We start from the raw sequence: 15,717 nt of genomic DNA, 5'->3' as shown, positions 1-15,717 counted from the left end.
GGACTTGTCTCAGCAGTAACCAGGAGTCAAAATTGAAGCCTCCTCCCCCTTCCCAATTGTCCCCTTTCCCATCAAGCAACATGTCACAGATAGTAGTCTCCATGGTTTGCATGCATAAAAAAACAAGTCCCAAAATATGGAACTGGAAATAGAGATGACCATGTGCTGTCCATGATAAATGTGCGAGTGTGAGGATGATGAGATTCTCAGAAATAAAAACTGGCATTCCTAATTTAACATTTAGAATTAGATTGAATCTCTTTATATTCAGTCTAGACTTACAGGGTCTAATCTACTGCCTTGAGTAATGAATTCATCAGTCTTGCTTTCTCCTCCTCCTTTTGAGCTAAAACTCTTTGTGGAAAAAATTCACTCATTTTTGTAACTTAAAAAAAAAACCCAAATGAAATTCTCACCTGACCTTATATACTAGAATATTGTACATGTATTACATTTGTGTCTTTGTCATAGAGAGACAGAGTAACATTACTGGGATTGGGCAAACATCAATTAAGATGTGACAGATTAACAGAGTTGGAAGGGACCTTGCAGGTCATCTAGTCCCACTCCCTGCCAAAGCAGGAGACCCTACATCTGTCTTTACCTAGGATTGAACTCACAACCTCCTGATTGTGAGGCAAGAGCTCCACCTCTAGGCCACAGCAGTCCACTTTATTATGCTTAAAAACTACAATCAAAGGCTTCTTTGCATGTGTTCATGTGGTGTGAATCTGTTTTATAGTATGATCCTTTTTTCATGGCTGTAAAACTTTTAAACCAAAAATTTGCACTCTATAGTTTTACTTCTGACGTTCATTTTTAAGAGGTATTATCCAGAAATACAGATAGTGTTTTCCTCCTTTTTTCCTTTTCTTTTGCTTATGAAGCATCCATACAATGTTGGTGCTATCTTAATTAACAATGGAAAGTGTGAAGCATCTGATATTTTCTGTACTGCATAGCTATTTTTCCCCTGCAGAAATATATATTGCCAAGTCATTCAGTAGACATATAGTATATCATATTGTAACATCTTCAGTAGGGCTTTTGGGCTTATTTTAGCAAGCATCTGTTTGGCATAAAATGCTACTGTTTCCTTTAAAGTGTCACTGTCTTGTGAAGCATAATAAATGCTCCTTGTTTGAGCACTAGTTCAGCTGTACCTCTTATTATTGAAATGTGTTGACTTGAAAGGCTGATTTCCAATATTCCAGAAGGTTTGAAACCAACACAGGAACATGAATCTCAGAAAGACATGCAGCTATGCTACACATCATTTCATTTTTTATTTTATTTTAAAAGAATCTTTTGTTCTTCTGTTTAAACTGAATGGGTTGAGAGAAAAAGAGTGCAGTGGAAGGAAGAATAAAATTGAAAGAAATTATTGATTGTTCTTGGCTTTATGATTCCGTAAGTATTTTGGATGCAGTTGAAAGGCAAAAATAGTTATCGACAAATCAATGGCCAATAGGGAAGTTCTGTTTTAACTTTTCTCTTATTAGGATTTTAGCCAGATTGGTGGGGGATGTGTTGCCTCTTTGTGCATCTTTGGTATTTCAAGAGCTGTGACCACAATGAAACCTGAGAAAAATTGGGAGGGATTCTTCTTGCAACACAGAATAAAAGAATACACCCCATAAAACTTTTCTTTCAAGTGTTGGCTGTTTACCATTTTTCAATCTATTATTCTATTACTACAGTCTCTCACATCAGAGTGTCTTTCTCAAGAGAAAAAATAACTCTGGAATAATAACAGAAGGTGTATTCAAATGGACTTGGAAACTATAACTAAATCCACATGTACACAGTATGAGGTAGTAAGATTTTCAACAGAAAGAGTCATTTCTTCATTGGAAAATAAGGAACAGAGCAGCTGTGACAGCTGCCCAAGGAAATAGTATTTATTTATAGAACCTTTCCTCCATGGAGTTCAAGGCAGTGAACCTACACCTCACATTTTATATTTGCAAAAATACTGTAAAGTAGCTAGACTGAGAGGGTATGTCTGGCTCAAGGAATCTACAATGAGATTATAGGATTTGAAACCTGGGCCTCTCAAACTTTACTATAACTGCTCTATAGTCAGATCACCTCTGATATAATGGGAACATGATATATTTGCTGGAAATCTGAAGGACTTGTAATAAAAGGTGTAGAACCCAATGATAAAACCCGGGCAATATATCTGTGTTATATATTGTTGAAAGAAATATGAATAATTTCCCATGATTATTGCATCAACCTTGCCTTATTCCACTGGATAGATACATATAAAAGACTGTGAATATGTAATGGAGATTTTAAAGCAGCTACATATTTTTATTTATACATATTTGTATAAATAACAACAAGTGCCTGAAGATAGTACTCATCTGAACTGATATTGTGCAAGCATGACTGATGCTCATGGTTTCTTGACTCACAGCCAGCCATACATCTACTGATTCCGGAGGAATGTTATGCTGCTGTTTGACTCCATCTCTACTTTGAATCAAATCTCCAACAATTTAGAGAGGAGTCTAAAATTGTGCTCACTGGCAAGTGATCAATTGTCAGTGATCACTGATTACTGCAGCTATATTACATGCTTCTATTGCGGTCTCATGTACCTTCAGCATAAAGCTGGACAGCCAGAGACAAAATGCTGACTTCACTATGGAAAGCATGGAAAGGAATATGGGCTTCAAGTCTTCATGGAAGACGTGATAAAATATTTGCCTCTCTTTCATAGCATATTGGTGGGAACAGTGTTAACCCTTAACCACAGATGTACTATTTCAGCTACTTTGAGACATGAGGTCATAATGAACACTGTAGCAAAAAATATTCAATGTTTTCATTATTGGATCTAAAAAAAAATGATGTATAGAGCAATAAAGCAAAAATGCATTGATCTCTCTCAAATCCATGTTGTGCAAGTCACTTTTTGTTTCTCCATCCTTGAACTTCAATCTTTTGTCTCTATTTTTTTACATTAGTCCACTGAATGATGGCACTAATAATTTCGTTAGAAAATAATGATTTACAAATTTCTAGGGGAGTAAGGGAATTTCTGAGATTTCTAGCTGCAGGCCATAGTCCAGATAATTGCACGATAACATTGTGACTAGTGGTTCTGGATCTATTGTTTACAAAAGGTGCAGAAGACCATTTGAATTTGTTCTTACCATATAAATAATTACATAACATAGATTGTATCTGGTCATCAATCTCATTGGGAGCTTCATCATCGCTGATGTCACAATCAGTTTGTGGCAGCGGGTTCCTCATTGTCCATTACAAAATTTTCATCACAGTCTGATTCTACTTCCCTCAGATCACTCTCTGCTTCTCCATACCATTTTAGAACAGTTTCTTCGAAGTTTGGATTATGAAATCATACTCTTTTTGGCGGAAAACCTGGCCCCAACATTATAAAAAAATACATTAACAAAGATTTGTGCTCAAAATGATCAGAACTCACATTCAAATGCCACTCCAGGAAACACCAAATAATTGACAAAAAACCAATACTGCATACTCTTTTATTGATGGGAAAACAAAAGCTATTTGCAACTGGGATGGTCTATTTATAAAAATAAGACTGTACCAAACACTTTGGAAAACTGTTGCAGTCACTATGATCTCAGGTCTGTGGTTATCGGTTAACAATGTTGGGTTTTATAGGTAAGGTATGCATGAATTGTTCTTTATGCCACACTCATAATCTGATAAAATTATATTAAGCAGACTCTGACTAGACCTGTCTGTAAAAGAGCAACAAAGATAATTAGGAGACTGGAGGCTAAAACATATAAATAATGGATGCTGGAATTTGGTATATCTAGTTTAATGAAAAGAAGGACTAGCAGTGATATAATACCTCTGTTCCGATATTTAAGGGGTTGCCATAAAGAAGAGGGAGTCAACCTATTCTTCAAAGCACCTGAAGGCGGTACAAGAATCAATGAATGGAAACTAATCAAGGAGAGAAGCAACCTAGAACTAAGAAGAAATTTCCTGATAATGAGAAAAAGTAATCAGTGGAACAACTTGCCTGCAGAAGATGTGAATGCTCCAACACTGGAAGTTTTTAAGTAGAGGTTGGACAACATTTGTCTGAAATGGTATAGGAAGACCTCTGAGGTCCCTTCTAACTCTGTTACTGTATGGTTAAGTGAAAGAAAGCAACCTATGGAAGGCATTGGAGAAGGATCATTTGTAAAATTCAGTTGCATCACTGAAAAATTATGCCTTATTGGTAGGAGGGTCTACTTGTTCAAAACTCTAGGGCCCTCAACTATTGGGAAAAGATGGGAGTTGCCATAATAATGAATGATTCAGGATGGGAGAATAAATGGAACTTAACATTGGTAATGATGGAATATATACAGAATAAGAATGAGTTACAAAACATGAATGTTCTAATATTACTGTCTAGAAAAGCAATTTACAACCCAAAGACTCCATATACAATTTACCATTTACAATTTTCAATATACCATTATTGAATTAATTGTTGAACTATTGTTTGATCATCACCAAATGTTTTATTGCTTACTCCATTGTTGCTCATGTAGTCTTTTCTTTCATACATAAGCTTATTTTTGCAAATAAAGAATGCCTCTTACTTTCTATGATTAAATCACCAAATTTCAATGGCACAGATACTGACGTGCTTTCCTAACATTCCAATGAATCCATTCTTGAAAACTAATGCCTACTTTAAAAAAGAAAAACCTGATTCCCCACCTAATAGAAGAAACCCCCCCCCCAAAAAAATATATATCTTAGCCTCATCCTTCTGTATGTTCTCATTTTGCATCACCATCCATAGTGGTTCATTATCCTCTCTTAGGACTCAACAAAATATGATATGTGATCAAACAGTAATTAGATTACCCAGTAACATAATTAAAAGTCTTTTCCATAGTTGAAATTAGTAAGCTCTATTATCAATGGCAAAACATCAGGTCCAGTTGGAGGTGATTACTTCTAAAAAAATTAGAATATCAAGAAACAAGGTTAAACTTTTTTGTTTCAACTGTTGATTAAAGCAGACATGCCAATATTCAAGGTTTCTGGAGCTAATTAGATATGGTAGCCTTGATTGATTATGTGCCATCAAGTTGTTTTCAATTCCCAGAGGTCACAGTTTTCTATTACAGTTTGTCCCCAACATGGTCTTTCAGTTTTTCACCAATGCTTCTTCCCCAAGCCTCTATTCTAGTGAACAGTATCACCACCCTCCAAGTTCTAGATTTAATTTAAAATTATATTAAGTTTAAAGTGTGTGTCTGTGTGCGTGCTTTTGTGTGTGTTTATGTGTCTTCAAAGTCAATGTTGACTCCTTGTGGCTACCTAGGCAAGTCTCTATGGCAAAATTTCAGAAGTGGACTGCCATTGCCTATTTCCTAGGGTTGAGCGGAAGTGACTGGTCCAAAGCCACTGAACTTGCTTCATGCCTAAGGCAGGACTAGAAGTCACCTGATCTCCTGATTTCTAGCTTAGTGCCTTAGCCATTACATCAAACTGGCTTTCCAAGTGTAGGTGTGTGTGTCTGTGTCTGTCTGTCTGTCTGTCTCTGTGTGTGTCTGTCTGTCTCTGTCTCTCTCCCTGTGTGTGTGTGTATGTGTGTGTTCCATAGAATCTGGTAAACACCCATACAGGTGTGTGTGTTTCTAACAACACACCATTACTTTTGTTACTTTCAGAACTAAAGACTGAGAACAGCTCTATTTTACTCCCTGCACTACAGATTAACCATTTACAACTACAACTACAGTTACCTAGATAACAGAACAACTTCAACAACAGCATATACTAAACACTGTGGGAATGGATGAAAGCACCTTTGGGATAAACTTCACTTATTTTTCAACTTTCAGTAACCTTTGGGTTATATGCACATGGATCAGCAAAGTTTGCTTTTCCAGTTGCAGTGATATGTACATCAAATTATTAGTTATAACATATGGGTAAATACTGGAATTCGGGCCTTAGTTCATTGACTGTAAGACATCAACATGGTTGATGAAATAGATCTGAAATGCCTACATCTAACAAGATATGAACATCATGGTGAACAGAGAAGCTTTGGATGTTCTTCTAAGGACCAGTCATTCTCATTTTTTTTTGAAATTTCAAAAGTTTAAGCTTCACTCATATATTTTCTAAATATTAATTCCATTCCCCCCACCGCCCCGCCTGCATTAAAGCATTTAAAGCACTTCAAGGACCAAGATCTGCAAAAGCATTTTTAGAACTTTCTCTCTCTCTAGGTGATAGCATTCTAATCAGTGGCAGCTTCTTGACAACTGTGCTTGAGAGAGAAAAAAGTCAAATATGTATCCAGTCATTTAAAGGCAAATTTTATACAGTGAGAGTTATTGTAGCACCTCCTGGATATTTAATTTAGCCACGAAGTGAGTGAAATCAGTTGCATAAAGAATTGGATCAAAGGATAAAATTGCCAGCATTCTGTCATCTCCTATTATCTGCCTTGTTCTTCTCAGTATTATACCAGCTACTTGCTGTGCCTAGCTCTATCTTTTCTGCTGCAAAATTGTGTTTGTGTGTTCTTTCAACAATTTATTCTTATCTAAGTTTTAAATGAGATTCCCGTACTGCAAAACTTTAGGAATTGTGAGAGCTATGACAGAAATCTTTGTTGGCTGTTTCCCATTTTTTTTAAGAAAATGTATTGCTATTAAGAGTACATTACCTCTTCCCAAAAAAATCCAGTCATCCACTTAGATGGCAGCCAAGAGTTTTCTACCTTTCCTTGATGCCTTCAAGTGGCTACCTGGATTATTGCAGCTCAGATTTATATTTAGATTTATTTTATTTGTATGCCGCCCTTCTCCGGGAGGGACTCAGGGTGGCGAACAACTCAAAAGGGGAAAAGGGGAACATAGAACACAATACAAATAGTTAAAAATAACCAAGAATCACACAACCACACAGTTTGAGAGGGGAGGGGAACTCATCAACCCCAGGCCTGCCGGCAAAGCCAGGTTTTGACGGCTTTTCGGAAGGCCTGGAGAGATGTGAGGGTCCGAATCCCTGCGGGGAGTTCGTTCCAAAGGGCCAGAGCTGCCACAGAGAAGGCCCTCCCCCGGGTAGTAGCCAGGTGGCATTGGCTGGTAGACAGCACCCGGAGGAGGCCAACCCTGTGTGATCTAATGGGTCTTTGGGAGGTAATTGGCAGCAGGCGGTCTCTCAAGTACCCAGGTCCAATACCATGAAGGGCTTTATAAGTTACGACTAGCACTTTGAAGCGTATCCGGAGACTGATAGGTAGCCAGTGCAGCTTGGGGAGGATAGGTGTAATGTGGGTGTACCGAGGTGAACCCACAATCGCTCACGCGTCTGCGTTCTGGACAAGTTGAAGTCTCCAAATACTCTTCAAGGGCTGCCTCATGTAGAGCACATTGCAGTAGTCCAGTCTTGAGGTCACGAGGGCATGAGTGACTGCTGCGAGTGCCTCCCGGTTCAGGTAGGGACGCAACTGGTGCACCAGGCGAACCTGGGCAAATGCCCCCCTGGTCACAGCCGACAAATGGTGTTCTAAGGTCAGCTGTGGGTCTAGGAGGACTCCCAAGTTGTGAGCCCTGTCTGAGGGGCGTAAATTTTCAACCCCCAGCCTGAGTGATGGAATATTAACCAAATTCTTGGGAGGGAAACACAACAGCCACTCGGTCTTGTCTGGATTGAGCACAAGCTTGTTACCCCCCATCCAGACCCTGACAGCCTCCAGGCACTGGCACATCATGTCAACCGCTTCACTGAGTTGGCACGGGGCGGACAGATACAACTGTGCATCATCCGCATATTTATGGTATTTTATCCTGTGCCGTCGAATGATCTCACCAAGTGGCTTCATGTAGATATTAAACAGGAGGGGGGATAGGACCGAACCCTGAGGAACCCCATATTTCAGGGGCCTAGGAGTCGACCTCTCCCCCCCCAACCAACACCGACTGCGACCTGACCGAGAGGTAGGAGGAGAACCACTGAAAAACAGTGCCTCCCACCCCCACCTCTTGTAACCGTTGCAGAAGGATACCATGGTCGATGGTATCGAAGGCCGCTGAGAGGTCGAGAAGCAGTAGGATGGAGGAATGACCTCCATCCCTGGCTCGCCAGAGATCATCGGTCAGTGTGACCAAAGTGGTTTCCGTGCTGTAGCCAGGCCTGAATCCAGACTGAAAGGAGTCTAGATAATCGGCTTCATCCAAGGACTGCCGGAGTTGAGAGGCTACCACTTTCTCAACAACCTTCCCAATGAAGGGGAGGTTGGAGACTGGACGGTAGTTGTTCAAACTGTCTGGGTCCAGCGATGGCTTCTTCAGGAGGGGTCTCACCACCGCTATCTTCAATGCCGGTGGGAAGAAGTCCTCCCGAAGAGAGGCATTCACCATCGCCTGGATCCAGCTCCGCGTCACCTCCCTGCTGGTCGTGACCAGCCAGGAGGGGCATGGGTCCAGTACACACGTGGCAGCATTCACCGCTCCCATGGCCTTGTCCACTTCATCAGGAGCAACAGGTTGAAAGTCAGTCCAGAGATGTCATTCAAGACCTTCCTCCAGTACCTCGGCTAGCTCTGCGCAATTGGAGTCCAGGTCCATCTGAAGCTGAGCAACTTTGTCCACGAGGAACTGGACATATTCCTCTGCTCTACCTTGTAAGGGGTTCTCCTCAACCCTCATATTTAGGAGGGAGTGGGTCACCCTAAACAAGGCGGCAGGGCATGACTTGGCGGACGCTATCAGAGTGGCAATGTAGTTGTTCTTGGCTGTCCGTATTGCCTATAGATATGCTCCGATGCAGGTTTTTAATAGTGCTCGGTCTGACTCGGATTTACTGGCCCTCCAGCAGCGCTCTAGGTGTCTCTTTTGACGCTTCATCTCCCGGAGGCCCTCGGTAAACCAAGGGGCCCTCCTGGATCCACTGCTGTGGATCGGCCGTAAAGGTGCAATTCGGTGGAGAGCCTTAGATGCTACCGAGTTCTAAGTAGCAACTTAGGTCTCCACCGGACTGCGGGCGAGAGTATCAGGCATAACGCCAAGCGCCGTCTGGAAACTCTGGGGATCCATAAGATGCCTGGGGTGGAACCACCTAATCGGTTCCTCCTCCCTACAGCGGGGGATTGGTCTCCGAAAGTCGAGCCTCAATAGGAAGTGGTACGACCATGACAGGGGCAAGATCTCACTACCCCTCAGACCAAGATCACAACTCCACTGCTCTGAGAGAAATACGAGGTCGAGTGTGTGACCCTCTGAGTGAGTCGGACCTTGGATTACTTGGGTCAAGCCCATGGCTGTCATGGAAGCCATGAACCCCTGTGCTCCATCAGAGTGTTTGCCGAGTGAAGGCAAATTGAAGTCCCCCAGTATCATAAGTCTGGGGAACTCAACCGCCAGCTCGGCTACTGACTTGAGCAAGGGGAGGGCTGTTGTCACGCTGTTGGGAGGCAGGTACGTTAACAACAAGCCCACTTGACCCGCAAGGTCCATCTTCACCAGCAAGGACTCACACCCGACAAGCTCCGGAGCAGAGATCCTATGAGGAACTAAGGACTGTCAGATAACAATGGCCACTCCCCTGCCCCTTCCTGAGGTCGTGGTTGATGAAGCACCTGAAAACCCACTGGGCACATTTCTGTGAGGGGGACTCCTCCCTCCGGGCCCAGCCAGGTTTCAGTAATACATGGCAGGTCTGCTCCCTCATCTGTAATTAGGTCCTGGACGAGGGGAGCCTTGTGAACCACAGACCTGGCATTTAGCAACAGCAACCTGAGACCAGGCTCCTGACTACTCATGCCATCTGGCCTTGGAGTGGATCTCACAGGGCCGGAAGACGGGATCCCTCTGATAAAGGGAATCCTCCTTCCCTGGTAATGGCTTGCCCTGAAGTTCCCGCCATATCTGCCCCCCCCATTATGACCCTAATGTTCCGGCCCACTCCCGCATCTGTGGTCCCTCCACCCTCTCCCCTGGCCCATCGGGTTCATCGGCAGGCCCTTTGACACACACATCCAAGGGCTGGAACCAGGCCCGGGTCCCCCTGGCACTTCTGCCAGAGCACTCAGTGCAGGAGGGCCCGGCTAAACTCCCAGCCCACAAAACATCCCCATGCATCCCCATAATACAAGTTAAAACAGAAAACAGCAATATTATAATAAAAGTGGGAACATTCAGTCAGTCATAGTCATACCATACACTCCCCACACATTTAAAATTATAAAAATTAATAAAAAAATTACAGATATATAAAAATTATGAGTCTGCACAGTCCAGCCAGTTGTATAGCCCAAGGAGGCCGGAAAGTAATGTCCAAGCCTCCCAAAAATGAGTCTCCGAAAGTCCAAGGATAATAGCGGGGGCTGAAAGTAATAATCCAGCAATAATCCAGAGCGAAGCCAGGAATGTCTGAGAGACAAGCAGGCTGCAACGGCTCTGAAGGGCCAACCTCAGGAGATGGCAGCCAGCAACACCCCCTCCCATCGGGGACAAAGAACACCTGGGAGCCAGGGATAACCCCATGGTAAAGGGGGGGACCCCACTCCCAGCTGTACTGTGACACCACCCATGGAAGCAGCCCGTTGGTAGGCCATCAGGCTAGCAACCCCACCCCCACCCTCACCCTAACCCTAATCTTAACCTAACTATAACTTAAACTAACACCACCCTAAGATTCTAAACTAACCCTACCCTGTCCCTAGCCTGACCCTACAACAGCACAACAGCAGAGGAGGCGTCAGACAACCTGGGGGGGTCAGGTCCCCCCAAACAGTCACTGATAGCCACTTCCACGGCAGCCAGACGGTCTCAGCCTGATCTTCCAGGCTCCAGCAGGTGTCTTTGGCCCCAGTGGTCGGGAGGTCACCACCCGCCTCCCACCACAGGTGGCCCAACAAGGTTCGCAAGATGGTAATGGCCCACAAACTCCACAGCATACAAGACAGCGAAGCCGCAATATCTTCTAAAAAACACCGTCCTCAAGCGGCTAGGCTGCAGCGTTACCAAACGGCCACAACGTTCACAGGTGGCCTCAGTAGTTACAGTAGTTCTCAAACAGCTCAAGCGGCTAGGCTGCAGCATTCCCAGATGGCCACAGCATTCACAGGTGGCCTCGATGGTTACAGCAATCAGGGGAACCCCCTCCCGGCAGCTGGGGTACGATATTCTTTCAGGCGCTGCTCCCAGCAACCGCGGCGCTCCCAGCTGGTCTCAGAGTCACACAAGCAAATGGCAACTTCGGCGAGGTCTTCTAGTCAGCTGAGCCGTGCTAGCCTCCGCAATGCTGGCCTCGGTGTCTTCAGCATCCCTGGGCATGGCAGCTCCAAAGAGCAACGCCACCCCAAACACACCCCAAGCACTCCCAAGCACTCTCCCCACAAGAAGGCAGGCATATCTTCATTCTATCATATTCCTGTCATCCTCAGCTATTAGGAGACAGCATCTCCTAGCATTCATTAGCTATTATCAACTCCTACAGGTATCTTCTCTCTCCTCCACTTGCTGAGTTCTGACCTCCATAACCATTTTACCTATGGTACTAAAGGGACCAGACAACTGTCTTATGTGACAGCCTCTGCCCATAATGCTTGAGTGTTTCTGTTCTCTGCCTCTTTCTCTCTAGGTATACTGTCAATCCAGGGGTGGATTCTGGCAGGCACTACTGCTGGTTCGCTCATGTGCGTGCTGCACCTGCAGAAATGAAAAATAAGATGGCGCCTCTGATGGTGCTGACTGGGGACATGTCAGGCCTGGGTCACTGCTGGTACCAACAACCCAGGCTGCTGAAACACTACTAGTTCAGCCAAACTGGTATGAACCAGTAAGGAACCCACCACTGTGTCAATCCCTTCGACCATGCCACCTGAAGGCTGGCTAACTATTAATCTTCTTTTCCAAATAGACTGCTACAAGTTGGAGAATGGCCTCTCTCTTCCTCACTTTCAAACATGTATAGCAGATTAATACAGCAATCCATTTTAGCCAAATATAAATATAATCTGGGTGATTAACATAACATGTGGATAAAATAATATAATATCAAAGTAATAATAAGGGGACCTGGGGGATCAGTGGCTAAGACACTAAGCTTGTTGATCAGAAAGGTCAACAGTTTGGCGGTTCGAATCCCTAGTGCCACATAATGGAGTGAGCTCCTGTTACTTGTCCCAGCTTCTGCCAACTAGCAGTTCAAAAGCATGTAAAAATGCAAGTAGAAAAATAGGGACCACCTTTGGTGGGAAGGCAAAAGCATTCTGTGGGCCTTTGGCATTAGCCATGCTGGCCACATGGCCACGGAGAAGTCTTTGGACAGTACTGGCTCTTCGGCTTTGAAACAGAGATGAGCACAGCCCCCTAGAGTCAGGGACTCATATGTGTGAGGGGAACCTTTGCCTTTAATAAGGCATCACATATTTTAAAATAGACTCCTTGCAATGTCATTTTACAACACAGAATATCTTACATCTTACTAAGACACCCCTCCCCTCAAAAAACAAAACAAAGACAATGTCCCACCCCTTCCAAAAAAAGCATATGAAGTGCTTAAAGTGTTTTTGTAAGAAAACATTTACAGCAAGCTGAATTGACCTTGAGTGGTGAGGGTAAGAAGGCTCAGTCACCAATTGGTGACCTAGAAAACCAAATTGTGTTTGGTTTGTATTTACCACAAGTAATGTGGCTAGCATGGTGACCTAGTAGGTACTGTAGGGATAAACAACGGGGTCACTGTTATAGATTTATTTAAAATAGTCCAATGTCAAATACTAATTTCCACTTTTTCTGACTTTTTCTTTGTTTAGCTTTTATCATTCTTTGCCTTGGGCTAAAGGTTTATAAGCCTTAGTTCTGCTTATGCTTATGGCCTCACAACAAAGTATCAGAGTTTTGCTCGAGTACAGTATATACTATATTATTACCTGTGTGCATGTAAATAAAATGACATATCTTTAAAATGTTTTGGTTACTTTAGGTGAGGCAGGTTTTGGTAATAACACTAGCTAAAAAGTTGACAAGAGATTCTGAATTAAGGGGGTTTCCTTTTTATGGTAGGATCCAACTTACCTTTTTTATTTATAGTTGGTGGAAGGGTTTCTAGAAAATCTGTAAGGTCACAGGAATATGTCATCTTCTGCATGCTTGCCTGGAGATTCCAGAGTTTTCCTGGTCATGAAGTTCATCTGATAGAATAGCAATAGCACTTAGACTTATATACCGCTTCACAGTGCTTTACAGCACCTCTCAAAGCAGTTTACAGAAGCAGCAACCTCAACAATCTGGGTCCTCATTTTACCAACCTCAGAATGATGGAAGGCTGAATCAACCTTGAGCTGAACTGCTGACAGCCGTCAGTCAGCAGAAATACCCTGCAGTACTGCATTCTAACCAGTGTGCCATAGAGTAGGGTAGGGTAGGGTAGGGTAGGGTAGGGTAGGGTAGAATAGAATAGAATAGAATAGAATAGAATAGAATAGAGGAATATTGTGAAACCAAAAGTCAAAATTCTTGAGTTATGTATAATATTTTATCTATTATATTTAAATTTGTCTTTTCTCAAAGAGCCTAAGGCAACTTAGAAAAGAATCAACATTCATTTTATCCTCAATGAAATAGGTTTTTTTGGGAAGGAATAAAACAAACTTTGCCCATGGTTGAAGGTTTATTTTAACCTGCTCTTCCTAATCCCTAGTTAAAATATGCCTTAACACTGTGCCAGAATGCCTCTTAATAAAAGTATAAATGAAAGAACCTTAATGGATTCCCTCTCCTTTCTCCTTTCTCTCCCCAAAACAGAAAGGTTAATATTACTCACTAGAAGACAATAAAACAGGATGAATTTCTACTGATTCATACACCCATAAGCATCACCACTGCATTAACTTTAATAGTTTATTCTGGGGACTGAACAATTGGTCTCTCTTTTATTCCACTTTAAAATTAAGCCCAAGAAGTCAGATTTAAATCTACAGTAAGATGCAGCTTAAATATGTAAACAGCAAATTGGCAGCATCTTTATCTATGGTCTGCATATATGCATGTGTTCATGTATCTGTGTATATAAAAGGAAAGGGAGTCACTATAAAAATAAACACCACCTTTAGATGAATGTGTAATTTCTGATGTCCTTCAGGGTCAGCAAGGGTCTTGGAGAGGCCACTATCTCTTAACCTTTTCATTTCATTTCAGTTTATTAAGTTTGTATGCCGCCCTATTCCCAAGAAACTCAGGGCAGCTAACAATAAAAAGGGAGGGGATACAAAAATAAAATAAAAACAACAGCCAGGTCTTAACTGCTTTGTGGAAGGCCAGAAGGGTAGTAAGGGTCCGGATCTCCATGGGGAGATCGTTCCAGAGGGCCGGAGCAGCCACAGAGAAGAAGTAGAGTAGAGTAGAGTAGAGTAGAGTAGAGTAGAGTAGAGTAGAGTAGAGTAGAGTAGAGTAGAGTAGAGTAGAGTAGAGTAGAGTAGAGTAGAGTAGAGTACAGAAACCTCTGTAATTTATGTTTAAAATGAAAAGACAGTATATTTATCAGGCTTTTTTAGACATGTGCCTTAAATCACATTTAGACAGCTGCATAGTAAAATTAGTAGCTCTATTAACAACTCAGAAATACTTCTGGCAGGAAGGTCTTCTGTGGAATCTCCCCAGGATTCCCCAGCTCTAGGTGGTTGAGTGTTTGCTGCAAATGGTTAGAAGAAAGGATGGTGTTTGATTTTTTTAATGGTTTGTTTTCTCTTAATGGCTTTACATTGGGAAAGTGAATTGAATGGGAAAAACATGATTCACTGTCTTTCAGTTGCTATATTAAAACTGAGATCTGTATCCATTTTTTCTTAGGTGATTCCAATCAACAGTTTCAAAATTGCCCATTACAATTATTTTTGTTCTTCTCCTCCATTTAGAAAACTGCATTTTTTTTCATTCTTTGGAATTGTCCAGTTTGCTTTGTGTCTGTTTTCATGGAGACCTAGATAGTATGTATTTTTTTTGTATATAAAAATATTTAATCCTTCAAAATGTATAGCAAAAACATGAATAAGTGGACCTGAAAGGCAATTCTTGGCCTATAGAGTAGGGAATGTGAAGGCCTCTTTAGCAGAGAAAGAGAAAACGTATCTGATATCTGGGAAATCCTATTTTTAGGGGAATTTGCTTTTCTGTATATCACCTCTTTATTTATCATTCTAGTTGCTTAATGATGCACATATTGAGCATAAATCTGATTTATTTCTGCAGGAGCAATTTCAGAAAACAATAATGCGGAACTCTCGGCATTTATAAATATTTGGAGTAGAAATGAAATTATCCTTTTCTTTTACCTTGACATACTTCGTTATGTAATTTTAAGTTCAATACTATGGATAAATGGGCTAGGCTTTGACTCAGATGGGCATCTAACCTAAGTTAAAAGAGTATTCAAGAGTTCAACTCTTGAATTAAATTAAAAAGGTACCTTGGAAGATAGGCAGTGGCATGCCAATTTAAGATGATTAAGAAAAGTGTGTAGACATGTACAGAAAGTAATTTAAGGTCAAGTTAGATTCAAAGGAGGCCTTATCTTTACAATCTGTGGTGAGCAAACTAAAGCAAATAAACACTTTAATCTTTTCACCTTTATGGATGGTTATGGTACAAATTACAACAATGAACTTTACCCTTTTTCCTATTTATATTCCAGTTTCTGACATATTATTTCATCTGAATTTTAAAAATATGC

Source organism: Thamnophis sirtalis, unplaced genomic scaffold, assembly GCF_051295495.1.
Source record: "Thamnophis sirtalis isolate CommonGarterSnake01/CBP01778 unplaced genomic scaffold, rThaSir2_p1.2 scaffold_6, whole genome shotgun sequence".
Lineage (NCBI taxonomy): Eukaryota > Metazoa > Chordata > Lepidosauria > Squamata > Natricidae > Thamnophis > Thamnophis sirtalis.
The sequence above is the reverse complement of the archived record's forward strand: the minus strand, read 5'-3'. Positions refer to the sequence as shown.